At 38.7% G+C, this 21281-nt stretch overlaps 1 pseudogene; it reads left to right on the plus strand.

Moving 5' to 3' along the window:
- The first annotated feature begins 18888 nt into the window (after positions 1-18888).
- Positions 18889-20486, plus strand: LOC122116237 (annotated as a pseudogene).
- The last annotated feature ends 795 nt before the right edge of the window (positions 20487-21281 follow it).

The following is a 21281-nucleotide window of genomic DNA, read 5'->3' on the forward strand; positions in this document are numbered from 1 at the left end:
TTTTATTTCAATTTTGTTTGTTATTTTGGGAAAAGAGTCTAGGATTTTAGACAGCTTCAGTATTAAGTCAGATAATTCATATCTAATATATTAGATCATAGCCTAATCATCACTGCTTTTGGAAAGCATTGCTTTATTTCTAGACATTCCTATATTTTCCTTCAAGGTATCTGTCTAGCATTCTCTTCTTTTTTTCTGGTCCTGGGTTTTGAGCTGCTTTTATTCAAAGTTTATGCTCCATCACTTGAATCACAGTGCCACTTCCAGATTTTTCTGTGATTAATTGGAGATAAGAGTCTCGTGGATTATAGGTGTGAGACATCAGTGCCCAGGCATTCTCAGAAGTGGACTGTGGCTCTAAGTTGTAGAGTACTAGCTTTGAGCAAAAGAGCTCAGGGACAACATCCAGGCCCTGAATTCTCGCCCTATATCCAGAAAAAAGAAAAGAACAGAAAAAAAGGGGTAGAATCTTTAAGAGATGATCATGAAGGAGAATGCTGCCCTCATAGACAGACGACATCATTATGAAAATGATCCTATTGCAAAATCAGTTCCATCTTATCCTCTCAGTCTCTCATTTATGCTCTTTTTCCTTTCTACCTTCCTTCATGGGGAGAGACAATAAAAATACCTCAGTCACATATGTGAACACCATGCTCTTGAACTTTCTAATACCATAAGCCAAATAAAATTTCATTGCTCATAAATTAACCAGTCTTTGAGCATTCCCTTTATTTACAAGTATGTTTTAAAACTTTTAAGACTTTCTAAAATAGTTATTTCAATTTTCTGAAAGTTTAGCAATCCAAGCTTTAATTTTCTCATTTACAAGAAAACCAATCAGCATTCTAAGCTGGGAACCAGAAATCCATGCCTGTGATCCTTACTACTCAGAAGGCTGACATCTGAGGGTAGAAATTTAAAGCTAGCATGGGCAGGAAACTCAATCCTGAGACTCATCTCCAATTAAGCAGCAAAAACACCAGAAGTGGAAGTGTAGCTCAAGGGGTAGAGTACCAGGCTTGGTTGGAAAAAAATTAGGGAGCCCATTGAGATCAAGTTCCGCTAAGGCCACACACACACAGACACACACACACACACACACACACAAATAAGTATTCTACCCTTTGGGTATTTTAATATACAGAACTGCAAAAATTGCTATGACTAAACAATAAGATTTTTTTTGTTGGTTATAGGACTTCACCTCTGTGCCTAGGCGTTGTCCCTCAGCTCTTCAGCCCAAGACTAGTGCTCTACTATGTAAGCCACAATACCACTTCCAGGTATCTTGTGGTAAACTAGAGATAAACGTCTCATGGACTTTACTGCCCAAGTTAGCTTTGAAGCATGATCCTCAGATTTCACCCTTCTGAGTGGCTAGTGTTAGAGGCATGAGCCACCAGTGCCTAGCAACTATAGCATTTCTAAAGCATGTATTTCCCTCATATATACAGCAATTCTTATATTGCTGGAAAAAACTAACTGATTAAGTTTTAATGACTTAATAATCTAGCTCCTCTATCTAAGAAAAGAACTATAGATATTTAAGATGTTTCATTGTAATAAAGAAATACCATAATTTTACTGGAAATAAGAAGCACATAGACTTTCTTACCTAGGCTGGTTTTAAACCATGATCCATGATGCTCAGGTCTTAGCTTCCTGAGTTGCTAGGATTATAGGCATGAGCTACTGATGTTCTGTTTGACTTATTTCTTTGATATGTACAAGACGTTATGTCAAAAACCGAACTTTACAACTTTGGCGGGGGAAGGGGTGGATGCGGGAGTATAGGGCAGAATGCGGAGGTGGGAAGGGATGGGAAGGGGAAAACAAAGGAAGAGGTAACAATGCTTGATATGTACTCATTACCTTGCCTATGCAATTGTAAACCCTCTGTATAGTATTTTCACAATAAAAAAATAACAAAAACAATGTTTACACTGGCTAGAAGACAAAAAGTGACCAAATGTATTAATCAAAGGTCAGGACACTAAAATGAACCATGTGTAAAATGAAAAATATCTGCCCTATCAGTGCTTTAGAGGTTAGAGGAGCTTACAGGTAAATAGTAACTCCTCGATGCTCCATTATCACATGCTACTACTGCTTCCATCGATCTCTGGGTACACAGCAAAACACAAGTGCAGTCACTGATTTAGAACTTTTTTAACTTCTTCTAATTTAAGTGCATTCGGATTAAAGGGAAAGAAACACCCTACATATTTGTTAAAGAATGATGCATATCCTTACCAAATGAAATGGGAGGCACTGGTGAACCCCAGGCTAAAGTGTACACAGACTTCTTATGGTACACCCTGGAAATCTGTGGACGTCTTTGGAGTGGAAGGTGGTGCAGAACAGAGGAAGATTTAAAAGTTAAAAAGCAATAGTGAAAATAAACAATGTTTTACGAAAATGATTTTACTACAAACTCAGTTATTCATTTAAAAATCATTTCAGAACCTTCTTCCGTTGATTGGAAAAAATATTTAATATATGAAGTAAGCCAAAATATAGAAAAACTAGCCCTAAATATACCTTATCTAGAAAACATAGTCAGTTCTCAACCAGTGTGGGATAGTTTTGTTTTGTATTGTTTTATTGGTCATGGGACTTGGACTCTAGGCCTGGGTGCTGTCCCTCAGCTCTTCAGCTTAAGGCTAGTGCTCTAGCACTTGAACCACAACACCACTTCTGGTTTACTTCTTGTTTTCTTAGAGGTCTGTTGGAGATAACAGTCTCACAAACTTCCCTGCCTGCGCTGGATTTGAATGGCGATCCTCAGATATCAGCCTACTGAGTAGCTAGGATTATAGGTGTGAGCCACTGGTGTCTGGCTTATCTGTCCCTGGAGGCAGTCTATTTCAAAATTGCCAAGTATTCTAATACAGCTCTAGCATTACTGAAGTATAAATACTATGACAACTAGAAATTTAAGAAGCTATAAATCCTACCTGTCAAGACAGTGATAATTATTTTAAGTTATTGCTTAGCCATACATCATCACTATTCAAATATATTCTTAATTTGACAAGATTTGAGTATAGACTGATTTTCCAAATTGACTATCTTTTTAAGGAAATTTTTTCTAGTGATGTGTGTCAGTAAAGCATGCTTTAGACAAAATCACTATACTATATGACTTAAAATACAGAGTATCTTGTAGGTATCCTTTTAGAACTCTAAAATCAATGACTAAACCAGCTCTGTCATTATTTTTATGTACCTCACAAATTGATAGGAATCATTGTATACAATAACCCAGATTTTCTTCAGCTAAGACATAGAATAAAGTATCTGGATTGGATGCCTAAAAATAAAGCAATATCATTTCCCCATTTACATTATTAGTGTTAGTCCTGAAAATTCACTGTATAATATTTTAGTAATAAAATTATTTAGCAATTTTGTGATGATACAGAATTATTTGATGACTGGATCAAGAAAATATGGTATATATACACAATGGAGTTCTATGCCTCCATCAGAAAGAATGACATTGCCCCTTTGTTAGGAAATGGAAAGACTTTGAAAAAATTATATTAAGTGAAGTAGTCCAGGTGCAAAGAAACATAGGTCCCATGGTTTCCCTTATTTGCCATAACTAAGATATGTCTGAGACATATGCAGAAAAGGTCAGATAAGTTGATGTTAGGTGAAATGAACCCCAAGATAAGTATTCAAAATTTTTTTTCTTTCTTGCCATTGTTTCTAACATATTTACAGAATTATTTAAATTTACACAGTTTTAAGTTGTTTACTTCTCTGGAATGGTTCCCACACTTGTCCATTTTTAAATTAAAAGAAGGTTTAGAATTCGATTGGATGTAGGTTCTACTTGAAAACTTAAAAAAATGTAAGGTGGATGCCAATTCTCATTCCTGTAATCACAAGCTTATAATATCGTGGTTCCAACGCAGCCCAAGAAGGAAAGCCAGTGAGACTCTTATCTCCAATTAACCATCAAAAACACAAAAGTAAAGCTATGGTTGAAGTGGCAGAGCACTAACCTTGAGGACAATAGGTCAGAGAAAGTGTCCAGGACCAAAGTTTAAGCCCCTGGAAAGCTATACCCTCACCAAAAACAAAATCATACACAGGGTTGGGATTCAGCTTAGCAGCTTAACATGCATGAATTTTGATCCCTAAAACAAGGAAAGGGAGGGATTGTGGAAGCGATTGGGGGAGGGAAGAGAGAAGGAGGGAGGAAAGGAGAGAGATAACTGCATATAGAAAAGAGGGTAGCTCTGCATAATAAATGATGTTCACTAAGGAAAAAGGTCAGGCAAACATTTTCTGTAAAGATCAGAGTAAGTATGTCCAGACTTTGGGAGCCACATGGTAAGCTGTCAGTATTCCATTCTGCTGTAGCAGTATGACAGAGGACACAGCTAGAATGAATGCATTAAAACTTTACTAACATTCCCTGAAACTTGAATTCTATTTTTATTTGAAATATGGCTATTGAAACTGAGTGAATGTTTGGTTTTATGTATTTTGCTTACTTGAAGTATTGTCACTTACAGCTTTGTGGCTTGCTATTCAAGTCATTATAACATGTCTGGCTTCTGATGAAGTCTCTAAAGCACCTCAAAAGTCAGCCATCAATAGAAGCCATTGAAGTCACTCAGCTTTTTGGTAGTCAAGAAAAACTAGAATAAGAAATAAATAAAAGCCTACATTTAAAAACACTAAGGGAGCTTTTATCGAAATTCAGCATAAATTATCTTGTATTTAAACCATAATCCTCAGATCAGCATTCTGAGTAGCTAGGATTACAGATGTGAACCACTAGCATGTGATTGTTAGTTTTCTTAAATACCAACACAGCATTGTATTTTATATTGGACTCATCTCCATTCCTGCACTCAGCCATCACTTGGACCTAAGAACTACTGTAATGGATGAGGAACTCTAGGCCTACTTTGTAGTTGGTAGGAAATACAAGAAGTAGAGAAATCAGATAGAACGCACCAAAAGAAAATAAATGAGGAAACTGGGTTTCAGGTGGCTCACACATGTAATCCTAGCTACTAGTGAGGCTGAGATCTGAGGATTGCAGTTCAGAGCTAGCACAGGTAGGAAAGCTAATGAGATTCTTATCTCCAATTATCCACCAGAAAACCAAAAGTGGGCATTGGTTCAAATGATAGAGCACTTGACTTTAGCTGAAAAGCTCAGGGACAGCACTAAGACTGACAAAAAATTAAATAAAAGAAAAACAAATCGGCGCCCATAGCCAATGGCTCACATCTGTAATTCTAGCTTGTCAGAAGTCTGAGATCTTAGGATCAAGGTTCAATACCAGACTGGGAAGAAAATCTATGAGATTCTTATTTCCAATTAAGCACTGAAAACCATAAGTGGCAATGTAACTCAAAGTGGTAGAGCACTAGCCTTGAGCACAAAAACTCAGGGACAGGATCCAGGACCTGAGTACAAACCTCACAACCAAAAAAAAAGGAAAACGAATGAGAATCCACCTTAAAGAAATAGCTAGGCGAGTAAAATATAAAGAATATCTTATTAAAAATCTAATTTAGGATATTTTGACTTAAAGGGCAGTATCATGAAAAGGAAAGACTGGGGTGGTATGTTATTTTATTTTATTTTAATTTACTTATTTACTTTGGGAGTGGAATAGGGCTTGAAATCTGGGCTGGGCACTGTGCCTAAGCTATTATGCTCAAGTCTAGTGCTCTACCACTTGACCCAAACCACCACTTCCGCTTTTCTGGTGGTTTATTGGAGAAAAAAGTCTTACGAACTTTCCTGCCTGGGCTGGCTTTGAATCCCGATCCTCAAATCTAAGCTCCTGAGTAGCTAGGATTATAGGCATGAGCCACCAATGCCTGGCTGGGATGATATTTTAGAGTACTAAAAACAAAAGAGACATAACAACATGAAATGAACCCTAATGAAAAATTAATTTGAAAATTTAATTTGAAAAATAGCAAGAATAACATCTGTCTCAAACAAGGAGATGTGTATCTGTATTTGATATAATAACAGTATTATGAAAATATCATTAATTTTCTTAAGTATAATGAAGGTATAATGGTCTATAATGGAAGAATATTCTTAAAATTTAACTTTGTTCCATAAGCTTCTGTGTGTTTATATAGGAACATACAGATAAAAAAGTAAGGAAAAAAATGTCAAAAATTTTAAAAAGAACCAAGGCACTTTTTTGGTGGCTTTATTTTATTATATATATATATATATATATATATATATATATATATATATATATATTTTTTTTTTTTTTTTTTTTTTTTTTTTTTTTTACCAGTACTGGGTCTTGAATTCAGGTCTGCTTGCTCCTGCTTGGTTTTGTCACTCAAGGATAGCACTCTATTTTCTGAAACACAACTCTGTTTCAAACTTTTTATGCTTAGCTCAATATAAGACTCTAACTCTTGCCGGGTCTGGCTTTGAACCTTTATCTTCAGATCTCAGTATCCTGGCCAGTGACAATTACAAGCATGAGTGACCAAATGCCTGGCCTAAGTATGATTTTTAAGAACCAAGTACGTGAAGGACTGTGCTCACTATGATCAGAAAGGAGGAATACCTAGCCCCTGCCTACAAATTCACAGAATTTCTTGTTTGGGCTAGCTTTGAACCCAGCCTCCTGAGTAGCTAGGATAACAGATTTGAGCCACCATAACCTAACTTAATATGTGACTTTCAACTTCATAAAGGCATGATAGTTTTTGAAAGAGAATGAGTTCATTTTGGTGGTTTGCAAATGCCAAATTACTACAAAATGAAAAAAAAAACATAATTTATTGTTATTATTAAGGTATTGTAAGGTGTTCACAATTCAGGAAATGTATACATTTCTCTGTTTCCCCCTAAAACCCAATGAAGAGATATTTTAAAAATAAATTTCTGAGCAAGGCAGCAGTGGCTAAGGCCTGTGATACTAGCTAGCAAGAAGGCTGAGATCACATAATCTAGGTTTAAAGCCAGACCCAGAAGAAAACTCAGGGAGACAATTATATCCAATTAATTATTTTAAAAAAACAGGAATTGTAGCTCTGTCTCAAGTATTAGAGCACAAAAGTCCAGGTAATGACCCAGAACATGAGTTCAAGTCCCAAGACTGGTTGAATAAATAAATAAATAAATAAATAAATATATCTGGCCAATTACCTATAACCCTAGCTACTTAGGAGGCTAAGAGCTGGGCGTAGATTTTCAAAACCATCCTGGGCCAGAACATTTGTTAATAATCTTTATTTCCAGTTATCCATGAAAACCTGGAATGGGAGTGGTTGATCAAGTAGTAAGTGCTTACCATTGTACCCTCAGTTCGAGTCGTAGGATTGGCACCAAAATAAATAAGTAAATTTATTTATTTTTGAGTTTTGAATCTTAGTCAGCATGGTAGATTTTTTGAAAGTCTTTCAGATAATAATGATGTGCATATATGTTTATTAACTCAAAATTGAATTCATGTTGATATTTTCCTCAGTCATTTGAGTAATAAGTAAGCATTATCAAGTTTTTACTTGTTGAAATAGTTGTCATACAAACCCACTTTTCCATCATCAGTTCAAAAAGCCCAACAAACCTCTTTGTCTGGGTGCCAACACCTAGAATGGAGTTTCTGGGCTGGGAAGGTGGCTCAGTGGAAGCGTGTTTGCCTTGCATGCATGAGCCCCTGGGTTCGATTCCTCAGCACCACATAAGCAAAAAAAGCTGGAAGTGGCACTATGGCTCAAGTGGTAGAGCACTAGCCTTGAGCTGAAGAACTGAGGGACAGCGACCCATGACCATAAATAGAGTTTCCCATACAAACTTCCTATACTGAACATAGAAAATATCAACAAACTAAACAAAGGAATAACATAAAAGTAAACAGAAGTCTTCCAACAAGATAGAGCCCAAGCCCAGATGGATTCATTACTCAATTCTATAAAACATTTTATTTTGTCCAGTCTTAGGGCTTGAACTCAGGGTCTGAACCTGTCCCAAAGCTGTTTTTGCTCAAGGCTAGTTTTAGTACTAGTGCTATATCACTTGAGCAACCATGCCATTTCTGGCTTTTCTGTGTATGTGGCATTGAGGAAAGGAACACACGGCTTCATGTGTACTAGGCAACCATTCTACCACTAACCCATCTTCCAAGCCTACTATAAGGCTTTTAAAGATGAAGTAATACTAATCCTCCTCAAGCTTTTCAGTGAAATGGACGCAATAGGGAGCAAACCCAAACTCATTCTATGAATCCAATATTACACTCATCCCAAAACTAGGTAAGGATCCAACAAAACAAGCGAATGATCAATTTCTGTGATGAACATAGATGCAAAACTCCTCAATAAAATATTAGCCAACAGAACCCAGAAACAAATACAAGTCATAAAAATATGATCAAGTAGGCTTCATCCCACAGATGCAAGGTTGATTTAATATATACAAATCAATAATTCACATTAGTAGAGCCAATATCAAGAACCACATACTCATCTCAGTAGATGCAGAACAAACCTTTGACAAAAGACCACGCATTGACATTAAAAGCTCTGGAGAAACAAGGAATAGAAGAAACATTCCTTAAAACAATAAGAGCCATAGACAACAGGCCATACTAAATGGGGAAAAAATTAAACTATTTTCCTTAAGATCAGGAACAAGGCAAAGCTACCCCTTCACTCCCCTCCTCTTCAATCTAAACTAGAATTCTTAGCCAGACCAATAAGGAAAGAAAAGGACATTAAAGGAGCCACACAGAGTACGCAAAAATTAAACTAACGGTATTTGCTGATGACCATTTCTTATACTTGAGGACCCAAAAGCTAAACTCCCAAACTCCTACAGCTAATTAATACTTTTGGCAAAGTATCAGAATGCAAAATCAATCCATAAAATTCAGTAGCCTTGGCCAGGCACCAGTGGCTCATGCCTGTAATTCTAGCTACTCAGGAGGCTGAGATCTGAGGATCGTTGTTCAAAGCCAATCCAGGCAGGGAAGTCCATGAGTCTCCAATTAACCACCAGAAAACTGGAAGTGGCGCTTTTGCTCGCCTTGAGGTGAAGAGATGAGGGACAGTGTCCAGCTCAAAGTTCAAGCACCACAACCCAAAACAACAACAAATGGTTAGTGAACCATTCCTTGGGCAAAGAATATACGAGCAGAAAGGGAAATAATGAAAATGACACCATTTGCAAAAGCTTCAAAAAATAGTAATTAACCTAACCAAAGATGTAAAAATTGCAAAAATCTAAAGAAAGAAATCAAAGAGTTTATCAGAATATGCAAAGACCTTCCATATTCATGGATAGGTAGAATATTGTGAAAATGGCCATAATGCAAAAAATTGACATAAAATTAAGGCAATCCCCATCAAAATCCCAATAATGTACTTTACTCAGATAAATGAAAGAATCCAAAAGTTCATATGGAAAAAAAAAAAAAAAAAACAGACCAAGAACAGACAAAGCAATTCTTGGCAAAATAAGCCATTCAGGCAGTACCACTATACGAGACTTCAAGTTCTACTAAAGAGCCACAATAACAAAAACAGCTTGTTATCGGTATAAAAATTGTTTCTAACATATTTATAAGATGATTTCTATGTTGCTTTGTATGTCCTTCCCCAATGATATAACTCCTGCTTTCACTGTATTTGATGGTGGTATAATTTGTGGAGGGGAAGGGCAAAAACAAATCATTTAACTAGAGATACAGGCATAACCATTGCAACAATGAGATGTACAAGTAGTTATGTCGAAAAACAAACATTACAACTTTGGTGGGGGGGGGGGTAGTAGCGGGTGGGGGGGAGAATGGGAAGGAATGGGGAAGGGAATACAAAGAACAGGCAACAATGCTTGTTAATAAATGTATTCATTATCTTGTCCATGTAATTGTAACTCCTCTTCACGGTATTTTCACAATAAAAAAAGAAAAATACAAAAAAATAAAAAAGATCCGAAGACCAATGGAAAAGATTATATTAAGTGAAGTAAGTCAGGCCTAAAACATAGGTCTCATGGTTTCCCTCATTTCTAATAACTAGTATACATCAAGCAGAGATCTGAGGGACAAGCAGAAAAGTTCAAAAGCTCTGTACATATGACCCAATAAGATGATGTTAAGAGAAATGAACCTCAAGATAGGGACCGAAGTGTTTTTTTTTTTTCTTTCTATTGTTTCTAACGTACTCACAATATACCATGTGATTTTTTTTGTTTCTTTGTATGTTCCCCCCCACCATTGTAAAACCCCTGTTTTCACTGTATTTGATGTTGGTGCCTTGCAACTTTTATATACACTTTTCTAATTTGAGGAGGGGCAGGGAAAAACAAAATGCTTAAATAGAGATATAGGTTGACCCATTGTAATAATGAGATGTACAATACACTATGTGGAAAAATGAGCTTTACAATTTAGGCCAGGGGTGGGGTGAGAGTGTAGTTTTGGTGATGGGAGGAAAGGGATGGTAGGGAAAAACAAAGGAGGAAGTAACAATGATGATAAGAAATATACTCATTACCTAGCTTATGTAACTGCTGTGATCTGAGGATAATTGTTCAAAGCCAGCAGGGACAGGGAAGTCCATGAGACTCTTATCTTCAATAAACCACAAGAAAATGGAAACCGGAACTGTGGCTCAAGCACTAGCCTTCAGCTGAATAGCTGAGGGACAGCGCCGAGACCCAGAGTTCAAGCCTCACGACCGACCACATACACACACACTCACACACACACACACTCTCACACACACACACACACACACACACACACACACACACACATACACAAATCACAGCTTCTTCAAATATTCCTGTTGGGGCAACTTGGCAGCCATATGCAGAAAACTAGAAGTGGATCTGTGCTTTCACTAACATCAACTAAAAATGGATTAACTACCTTAAAATCAGCCAAACTACTGTAAGACATAATAGGGATGATATTAGAACATATATGTACAGGCAGGAACTTCCTGAATAGAGTTCCTGGGGCAGAATAGATAGGAGATAAATCCAACAAATGGAACTACACTAAAGGAAAAAAAAATTCTGCACAGGCTAGGACATAGCCACTAAACTAAAAAGACAGCCAAGGAATTGGCAAAAGATATTTACCTGCAACACATCAGACATAGGGCTAATATTCAATGTATAAATGGATCTCTGGAAAGTACACCTCCAAAACTTAATAAACCAATTACTAAATGGGCAGGGGAGCCAAGAAGAGACTTCTCAGAAGAAAAAGTAAAGAATGGAAAAGAAACATAATAGGAAAGGTTCCTCATCCCTCGCCATAAAGAAAATGTAAATCAAAGCAATCCTGAGATACAATCTTACCCAAATATTCTGAATTCTGACAACAAATGCTGATGGGGAAGTGGAGAAAAGAGGAATCCTACTGTACAGCTGGTGGGAATGTATACTAATACAGCAACTCTGGAAAGCAGTCTGACAGTTACTCAAAAATCGCAACACAGACCTTCCCTAATACCCTCCCTACAGCCATACCACTTGTAGGCATCTACCCTGAGCATCATGAACCAGAATATGGCAAGGACACTTGCACAACCATGTTCCTTGCTGCTCAATTCACAGTGACAAGATATGTACACACCCAGATGCCCCACAATAAATGAATGTATCCAATAATTATGCTATCTATATACAATGAAATTTTACAGACAGAGCCATTAGAAAGAATAAAATAATGTCATTTGCAGGGAAATGGAAGGAACTAGAATAAATCATGTTAATAAAGTTAAGCCAAGATCAAAGAGACAAATGGCACATTTTCTTCCTGATTATGTGGAAGTTAGATTTAAAACACAATGGGATATGAAAACTGTACAGGATTCTAGGCATCATGTACAATGAGTACAGTAAGGGAAAGCCTTTGTAGAAAATCACCAAGTTATAATCCACAAGCACCTCTTCTTATGTATATAAAACAATATATATATATATGCATATATATATATATATATACTAAATTGAATTGTAAAGATAAAGAAAAAAAGGAACTTTTCTTAATTTCTCTTTTCATTTTCTGATGACTCTGTATTCTTTACCCAATATACACTATATATGCATGCATATGTGATGGAAGATGGGAGAAGGGCACAGAATCAGTGGAAAGTGGATGAAAAATTGCAGCCACGGAGCCCACTGGCTCTACTGGACATTGATGAAAGTGAACCATGCAACTTGCGGATCGACATGGGAGGGAGGCAATGGAACAGAATGGGGGAACAGATTAGACTATGTAAAAGGAAGGAACTATACTAGTTACCTGACATGCAGAAAGATAACCTTGCTGTATATCACCGCTAAAACAACAGTATTTTTTCAAAAAGAAGAGAGCTCCCAAATGAGAACATACGAGAAAGGGAAATAAAGAGCAGATAATTATGTTTTTGTAAGTCCTTGGTACCTGATAGTTTCAATCATTAGTTTTTTTCCTACCAACTGAGTCATACCTCTAAACCCAAAATCCTTACAATATTCAATTTTTTCCCTTGATTTCTTCACATTTTCTATTTACTTTTTGTTTTGTTTTGTGTGTGTGTGTGTGTGTGTGTGTGTGTGTGTGTGTGTGTGTGTGTGTGTGCCAGAAATGGAGCTTGAACTCAGGATCTAAGTGCTGTTCCTGAGCTTTATTTTTGCTCGAGTGCACTCTACCACTTGAGCCAAATCTTCACTTCTGGATTTTCTTGTGCAGTTTATTGGAGATAAAAGAATCACAGAGACGTTTCTCATCCTCTGGGATTACAGCCATGAGCCAAGGTACCTGGCTTATGAATTATCGTTCTTTCTTTAACAAGCTGGTGCCAGTGGGTCATGCCTGTAATCTTAGCAACTCAGGTGGCTGAGATCTGATAATCAAGGTTTAAAGACAATCTGTGTAAGAAAGTCTGTGAGACTATGATCTCATTAACTGGTTACCAAGAAACCAGAAGGAGAACTGAGATTCAAACTGGTAGAGTGATAGCCTTGAGCACAAAAGAGCAGGGACTGCAACCAGGCCCTGAGTTCAAGCACCACATAAAAAAATAAGTAAAAACGAATTTGCTATCACTTGTGATCTCAACATCCTCAATTCGTGGTTTATTTAAAGCCAATTTGCATCTCAGTTTGCACTTATTTGGAGTGTAACTAAACTTGTATAACTGTTAAAAGAAAAAAATGAGCAGCTGTGTGCAGGTGGCTCACGCCTATAATCCTACCTTCTCAGGAGGCTGAGAAATGAGGATGGTGGTTCAAAGCCAGCCTGGGCAGAAAAGTTCCCATGAGACTCCTATTACCAATTAATCCCTAAAAAACAAGAAATGGCACTGTGTTTTAAACTGGTATGCTATACTGCTAACCTTGAGCAAAGGAGCTCTGGCACAGCACCCATGCCCTGTATTCAAGCCCCATATCTGAAGGAAAAAAAAAGAGTTCAGGGCTGGGAAGGTGGCTCAGTGGTAGAGTTCTTGACTTGCATGTACGAGCCTCTGGGTTTGATTCCTCAGTACCACATGAGCAGAAAAAGCCAGAAGTGGCACTGTGGCTCAAGTGGTAGAGTGCTAGCCTTGAGCTGAAGAGCTGAGGGACAGTGCCCAGGCCAAGAGTTTAGGAACCATGACCCACAAAATACAAACAAACAACAAAAAGAGTTCAAACATTTAAATGATGTGTACAATAGACTATACACTAAAGATGAAAGATTATATGAATGAATTAATAATTAAAATGATCAACATTGTTTTGATTTTATAAGTAGTGGATGTAGCAGAGAAATAATTATTCATTCTAACCACTCTTGTATTGTTTTAAACTCATTTACTACTTTTAAACTAAAGGAGCACATAAGTATCATTTTACAGAAAAACAAAAGTTGTACATGTATTTTAACCTGAATTCCACATTTTAAAATTTGCCTTTTAGTAAACAGTCAGTATATTTTTATATAAACTACTTGTAATCCCTTTAATACTTCAAGTCAGTCTAGTATTTGATTATATCATAACTCCTCCCTTCTTTCTTTTCTTCATTCCATTCCTTCACATCCTTTCCTCCTTTCTATCCTAGCAATTAAACTCAGGGCTTCATGCATTTTAGGTAGGTGCTCTACAAGGTGAACCATACACCTGCGCTTTTTGCTTTAGTTACTTCTGTTTTGTTAGTCATGTGGCTTGAACTCTGGGCCAGGACACTGTACATGCACTCTTCAGCTAAAGGCGAGTGCACTACTGTTTGAGCCACAATTCCACTTCTGGTTTTCTATTGGTTTATTGGAGGCAGGAGTCTCACAAACTTTCCTGCCTACACTGGCTTTGAGCTGTGATCTTCAGACCTCAGCCTCCTGAGTAAATAAAAGTACAGGCATGAACCACCTGTGGCCAGCTCTGCTTTAGCCATTTTTATGGCAGGGTTTTCTGTGTATGAGCAGGCCAGAATGGATCACAATCCTTCTCTTTACCCTTTCTGAATAGTTGAAATTAAAAGCACAATGATTTTGGTTCAGATATTGATTGAGATACAATAAAGTGAATGTTTGCCTAGGCTAGCCTCAAATCCTAATAATCCTCTCTGCAGCTAGCAATTCAAGTGTGAGCTACCATGCCTGTCCCAAATTTCTGGTGACTAAAACATATGAACAATGTTTTAATATTTTTAAATGTTGAATTTGGGGACAATGAGTACTTTTACTTGCCTAGTTTCAAATTTCACCAAAAAACCCAAATATTAACTTTTGGTTTCCTACATAACATTAAATAAGCAGATAAACTTTAAAAAGTAATTAACTATTTAATGAAAAAAAGCTAAACAATAATCATCCTTACCACTGTAACTTTGGACTTTACAACTTGTCAAACATTGTTTACATCATAGTTGTTTTTTCTGGGCAGTATTTTCGATAAATGGATCATTCCACCCCCATGGTGGATGGCCAAACAGCCTATATCCACAGGAGTGAAAGCCAGGCCATAGGCCAACACACTAAAGGAAGACATGGTCCGGAAGTATTGTAGGTGGCAATGTCCCAACATAAGGCACAGCTTAAATAGAGCTTTTTCTTAGGAAAGATACTCTATTAAGCCATACCTCTTCTTCTGGGTTTATCACTGCTTAATTGGAGACAAGTCTCATGGACTTTGTTGCGTGGGCTGGTCTGAAATCATGATCCTCAGATCTCAGGTTCCTAAGCAGCGAGGATAATAGGCATGAGCCAACAATATCTAGATTACTTATTCCTTTAATAAAAATAAAATGGCTACAGCATGGTTTAAAAGAGAGCTTGAATCCTTTCCTGAGTCTTAGAGATCTTCTGACTAGAAGCAGAACAGCAAACTGACATGTGGGAAACTGTGTCTACCATATGAAACCATTTTCCAAAAGAGTATCTGGCTCATCAGTTTGGCTTCTGGACTCACAAAATTAACATTCAATTCTCCACTGAAGTAGAGGGTATCCATTGCATGCTCTGCAGCATCATAAATCACTTGTTGGTCATTAAAAACCCCTTTTTTAAATAGGAAATGCTCAAAAAATTCTGTTCATTGAATAATCATGACAACCTTAGGAGATGGGAAATACCAGTATCCAATTGTATATTGTGGTGCTTGAACTCAGGTCCTGTTCCTGATTCACTTTCTAGAACTCTACTTCTTGAACCACAGCTCCATTTCTGTTTTAGTTTTTGCTTAGTTGGTCATGGAGCTTGAACTCAGGGCCTGGGTGCTCTCCCTGATCCACTTTCTAGCACTCCACCACTTGAGCCACAGCTCCATTTCTGTTTTATTTTGTTGTTGTTGTTATTCTTGCTAGTCATGGGGCCTGAACTCTGGGACTGGGTGCTGTGTCTCATCTCTTCAGGTTAAGGCTAGCATTCTACCATTTGAGCCATAGTGTACTTCAGGCTTTTTCTTCTTATGTGATTCTGAGGATTCCAACCGAGGGCCTCATGCATGCAAGGAAAGCACACTTCTACTGAGCCACTTTCCCAGCCCACTTATGGTTTTTGAGGGATTAATTGGAACTAAAAATCTCATATGACCTTTTCTGCCTGGGCTGGCTTTGAAACACAATCCTTCCATCTCAGCCTCCTGAGTAAGAGTGTAGGCATGAGCCACCTGTTCTTGGCTCCATTCACATTTGTATACAAGTGAATAAAGCTCAGTGATATAGTGTCTTCCTCTTTAACCAAAAGCAGGTAAGAAACCAGAATTTTATTTGAAATTCAGTTGAATCTATACATTCTAGACGTTAGGATTTCTTCTGTTACTCGAAAGGCAGGAGTTTAGGCTTATTTCACTTATTCTTACCAAAAGACACCTTGTAAGCTTCAAGTTATTTAATCTATGATTGATTTAAAAATGAGCTGACAGAATTAACTCTCAGAGTGACTGCCAACAAGTACAAGTTTTGAACTCAGAATTCAGTGTCTACAAAGAGAGATATATTTTAGTATTTTAAATAAAAAAGAGATGTATATTAGTATTTTAAATCAATAAAAGCTAATCAGCTACATTTTCTCAAAATATGTAATTCTAAATATTTCACTACTCTTCAAGCTAAAACTATTGCAAATTTTAGCACAAATTAACAATTTTACGTTCTATTTATTTCCTTGGCAATCATTCAAGCTAGCCAAATTGAAAAAAATACTATTTTGACCAGTTGCTGGTGGCTAACATCTGCAATCCTACTACTGAGGAAGCTGAGATCTGAGGATTGCAGTTCAAAAACAGTCTGGTCAGGAAACTCTGTGAGACCTACTTCCAAAAAACCACCAGAAAACCAGAAGTGGTGCTTTGGTTCAAGTGGTAGAGCGCTCTCCTTGAGCTGAATAGCTGAGGGACTGCCCCCAGACCAAAAGGTCAAGGCCAACAACCAACCAAAACAAACTAACAAAATAAGAAGAAAAAAAGAAAAAAAACAACTGTATGAAGAGGAAGAATCTCCAAGTTTTTATTCAAATTTTTAATGCTTGTGGCAACTGTTTTCATTTGGTAAAAAGTGGACAGCTTATATATGTCATTGTGATAAATTTGCTACTATGTGGTTGCTTTTCTCCTATTTATAGTTTTATTCATCTAACATTATTGAAGATGAAAAATCCATGAAGGGCAAGACATATTATTTGGCAAAACTGGTCAGTTAAATTGACTAGTACATTCTAGTACTTTAGCAAAGAAGCTGTCATTTTTATTCCCTCCCCAGGATTTGAACAATGAAAAAAAAATGTCTTGACTTTTCCAAAAAGTGAGTAAGACTGCTCATATTGAAATAATTAGAAGATAGTGAAAAGAAAGTTTAGGGTGCATAATATGTTTAATTTTTAACCTTTCTCACAAAAAACTTCCAAGAAAGTTAACACACATTTGTTATAGATATTTATATCAAAGAGCCCACTGCAGATGCCTGACACCTATAATGTGCAACTCAGGAGGATGAGATCTGTGATTGAGATTGGAGCCAGCCTGGAAAAGCAATAATTGCATGGATGATGCCTCCTACTATTATATCATGTCTTTTCCTCCAATCCTCAAAGTGAAGCTGTCTCCCCACATGACCATCCTTCTGATTTATTGACATTATCATTTTGATTTATGGTTTTCTCCAACATCATGACATGTGCATGGAGGCAGGCCATTCACATCTGTATTCACATCTGTCTCTCTAGTTGCCTACAATAGTGCCTGGTCCTCAGTGCTTAGTAGTCTTGTGTGGAGATGAGCCTGTTCTGCTCATGAAATCTCAAAGTTCAATCAGGAAAGCTCATCAAGCTATGGTCTTATGGTAAATCGTCATTTCTTCTAAATATTATGTTTCCTCCCTGTGTATCTAAGTCCACCTAAGGGTGAGATCAGTGCCTGACACCTATCAGTTATGATAGCAAAGGTAGCTATGACATCATAGAAGCTTATTTTGAAGCTTCAGGAAGACCTGATAACTGAAGCACCCAAATTGGTAGGTTCCCACATCCTGGAATACATTCCACATATCTGCAATGAAACCATCATTCATTCTCTGCTGGGCTCAGACTCATCATATGTTTCCCTTCTTTATTTAAAATAACGAAAAATGTGTTTTTGATATGTTATTGAATTATTGAAATGTGCCTCCAACCAAAAAAATAATTCCATTAGTGGAATGTAAATATAAGGCATGGATAAAAACAATCATAAAAACTCCTAGGGAAAAGATCAAAAATGGCAGCTACTACAAAAGTTGTTTCTTAATCCCAGCATTGGTGTCTCACACCATAATCCTAGTGTAATGTAAACTAATGAAACTTTTCTTTTTGTACCAGTACAGGGGCTTGAACTCGTGGCCTGGGCACTGAGATCATTTGATGAAGGCTAGCACTTTACTACTTGAGTCATAGCCACACATCTAGTATATTTGGTAGTGTAGTGGAGATAAGAATTTCAGACTTTTCTACCTATGTTGGCTTCAAACTGTGATCCTCTATGTCAGCCTCTTGAGTAGGATTACAGGCATGAGCCACCAGTCCCCAGCTAAAAGTTATTTTTGTAAGATATAAAAGTTTACTTATACTGGGGAAGAGAGGGGGAGGGCATCAGCGGTAGGGGAGGGCAGGGGCGAGGGCAGAGCCTGAGTGTTCCACACACCCCGCACCAGCGCCTCGTGGCACGCCCTACTCTCCTCCCACGGCTGGGACGGCTGCAGTCCTCTTGGTCCTCGCGGTCCTCAGAGGCCTGTGCAGCAGCAGCGGCAGCAGCAGGCAGCCAAAGCGGCCCACCTACCCTGCAACCCAGGCCTGGCCGGCGCGACACCAGGTGATGGAGTAGCTGGCCGCCAGTGTAGGCAGAGTAGCACTGAATGAGCCAACCCTACCGTACCAGAGAAGCCCACTCCCGTGCCGCATCCATCAGGCCCGCCGGCTCAATGAGTGAACAGAGTATCTGTCAGGGAAGAGCTGCTGCATTGGTTTGTGACGATGCCAATAAAAGTGTGTGCCAGCTGTGGTTCAACTGGGTTCAGCAGAACTCATATCTATCACCATACAGGCAACAACACATTCAGAGTGCTGGGCAGGAAGATCCAGGATCATCAGTTGGTGATCAGCTGTGCCATCCCCAAAGGATTAAAGTATAATCAAGCAACACAGACCTTCCACCAGTGGCGAGATGCCAGGCAGGTGTACAGTCTTAACTATGGCAGCAAAGAGGATGCTAATGTCTTCGCAAGTGGAATGATGCATGCCTTAGAAGTGCTGAATTCACAGGAGGCAGGACCAAAATTGCCTAGATAAAATTCACAACTGCCTGATCAAGTTCAAAATGGCCCATCCCAAGAAGAGTTGGACATCCAAAGAAGACAACTGCAAGAACAGAAACGTCAGAAGGAGCTGGAGAGGGACAGGCTGAAGAGAGAAAGAATGGAGAGGGAAAGACCAGAGAGAGAAAGGTAGAGAGAGAGAGGCTGGATAGAGGTTGGAAAGAGAGAGGTGGAGCAGCTGGAGCGGGAGCAGATGGAGCAGCTGGAGCAAGTGGAATGGGATCAAGAGAGCAGAGTGCCGAGTAATGCCACCTCTGCCTTTGTGGAGACCCCTGTAAACTCTGATCTGGGAGACCCCTCTGCGTCTGAGCCAGGCTTTCAGGAAGCCTCTCAGCTGTCGGAGGCTCCAGCCCTGCAGGGTGTTATCTTGGGACCACCTGCACCTCCATCTCCTCCAACACTCCCACCAGGTCCAGCCCAGGCCTCTGTATTCTCTCCTCCCCCAGAACCTCCTCCTTCACCCCCACTGCTATCCATTAGCCCTCCTCCCCCACGCCCTCTTCCTAATCAAGCCCCTCTCCTGTACCACCTCCTGCACCTCCCTTCCTGCATCCTGATTTTTTTCAGGATCCTTTTCAGAAGACAATCGTCCTTTAACTGGACTTGCAGCTGCGATTGCTGGAGCCAAGCTTAGGAAATTGTCACGGGTGGAAGATGCCTCTTTGCCCGGTGTTCACAGATGTGAACTCCGTGTCAGCTAAAACAGTCATGGGTGGTGGAAATGGACCCGTTCCCTTGGCAGGTAGCAGCTCAATGGAAGAAATGAGTCTCCTGATGGCCAGAAGGAGGAGAATGGCCGAAAAGGGATCAACAATAGAAGCAAAAAATGAAGAATCAGAACCTGTAACTTCTAAGGACTCATCAACAAGTACACCTGAACCAACCAGGAAACCTTGGGAAAGAACAAATACAATGAATGGCAGCAAGTCACCCGTCATCTCCAGATGAGATTCTCCAAGGAAAAATCAGATTGTTTTTGACAACAGGTCCTATGAGCCATTATAAGTCCACACCCTTGTCCCAGCCCAGTGCCGACTGGGTCCAGATAGAAAGCCTTGACTGTGACAGACTGAAGCAGGATATTTTAGATGAGATGAGAAAAGAACTAACCAAGCTGAAAGAGGAGTTCGTTGATGCAATCAGGCAGGAGCTGAGCAAGTCAAATACTGCATAGAGAAGCAAACTAAGCAGAGATAAGACTTGAATCTGGAGAAAAACAAAAATTCCTACCAACAACTGTCAACATCACCCCTACAGTTACGAGCTATCAGAAGAAAGTGGAAAAGGAGTCAAGGGAAAATCCCCATCCTCTGAAACCTTCTTAAGTTGTGACTCTGGCGATCATCTGTTTTCATCTCCGTTTGCTGCTGCTTTGACCTTTACTGCAGGATGAAAAGAGAGTTATGTATGAGTTTCCATAACATTTATGCAGAAAATATAAACCCATCAGGCAAGATCGCCATGCATTGAGATATTTTCATGTTGAAATAAAACCACACATTTCTCACAACCCACTGCTAAAATAAAGAGTAGAAAGGCTCATGAAGTTCTCCCCGCCTTCCACATCCTCCCCTCTTTGAGTGCTGAGGAACTGAGCAAGCTCTGCTTTTGTATTGCATGTCTCTCTCTCAGGTTTGTCTTCCTATAGTATTTGGTATTCCATGACTAATTGAGATCAGCGCTATGTAGGTTTAGATCTTAAGATGAGGAACAAATAGAATTGTACATGTTTTCAAAGGATGACATTTACAAGAAAGTGTCTGTAGATGACCAGGTCAGTCGTGAGTGATTGTACAGTGATAGGAAGTCCAAGTTAGCCTTTAGTGGTTAATTAGAGAAGAGAGCATTAAGGACTTTCTTCAATTTTCAGCCTCCTGAATCTGGCATAGCTCTTCTCTCCAATTAACTTTCCCACAAAAGCCAAAGGTTATGGTTAGTCCCATGTATGCACTGAGAGAGCATCTGAAATTCAATTTCTACTCCCAGGCCAAGCAAAAATG

This window comes from Dipodomys spectabilis, unplaced genomic scaffold (assembly GCF_019054845.1).
Source record: "Dipodomys spectabilis isolate Male_0828 unplaced genomic scaffold, ASM1905484v1 ptg000129l, whole genome shotgun sequence".
NCBI lineage: Eukaryota > Metazoa > Chordata > Mammalia > Rodentia > Heteromyidae > Dipodomys > Dipodomys spectabilis.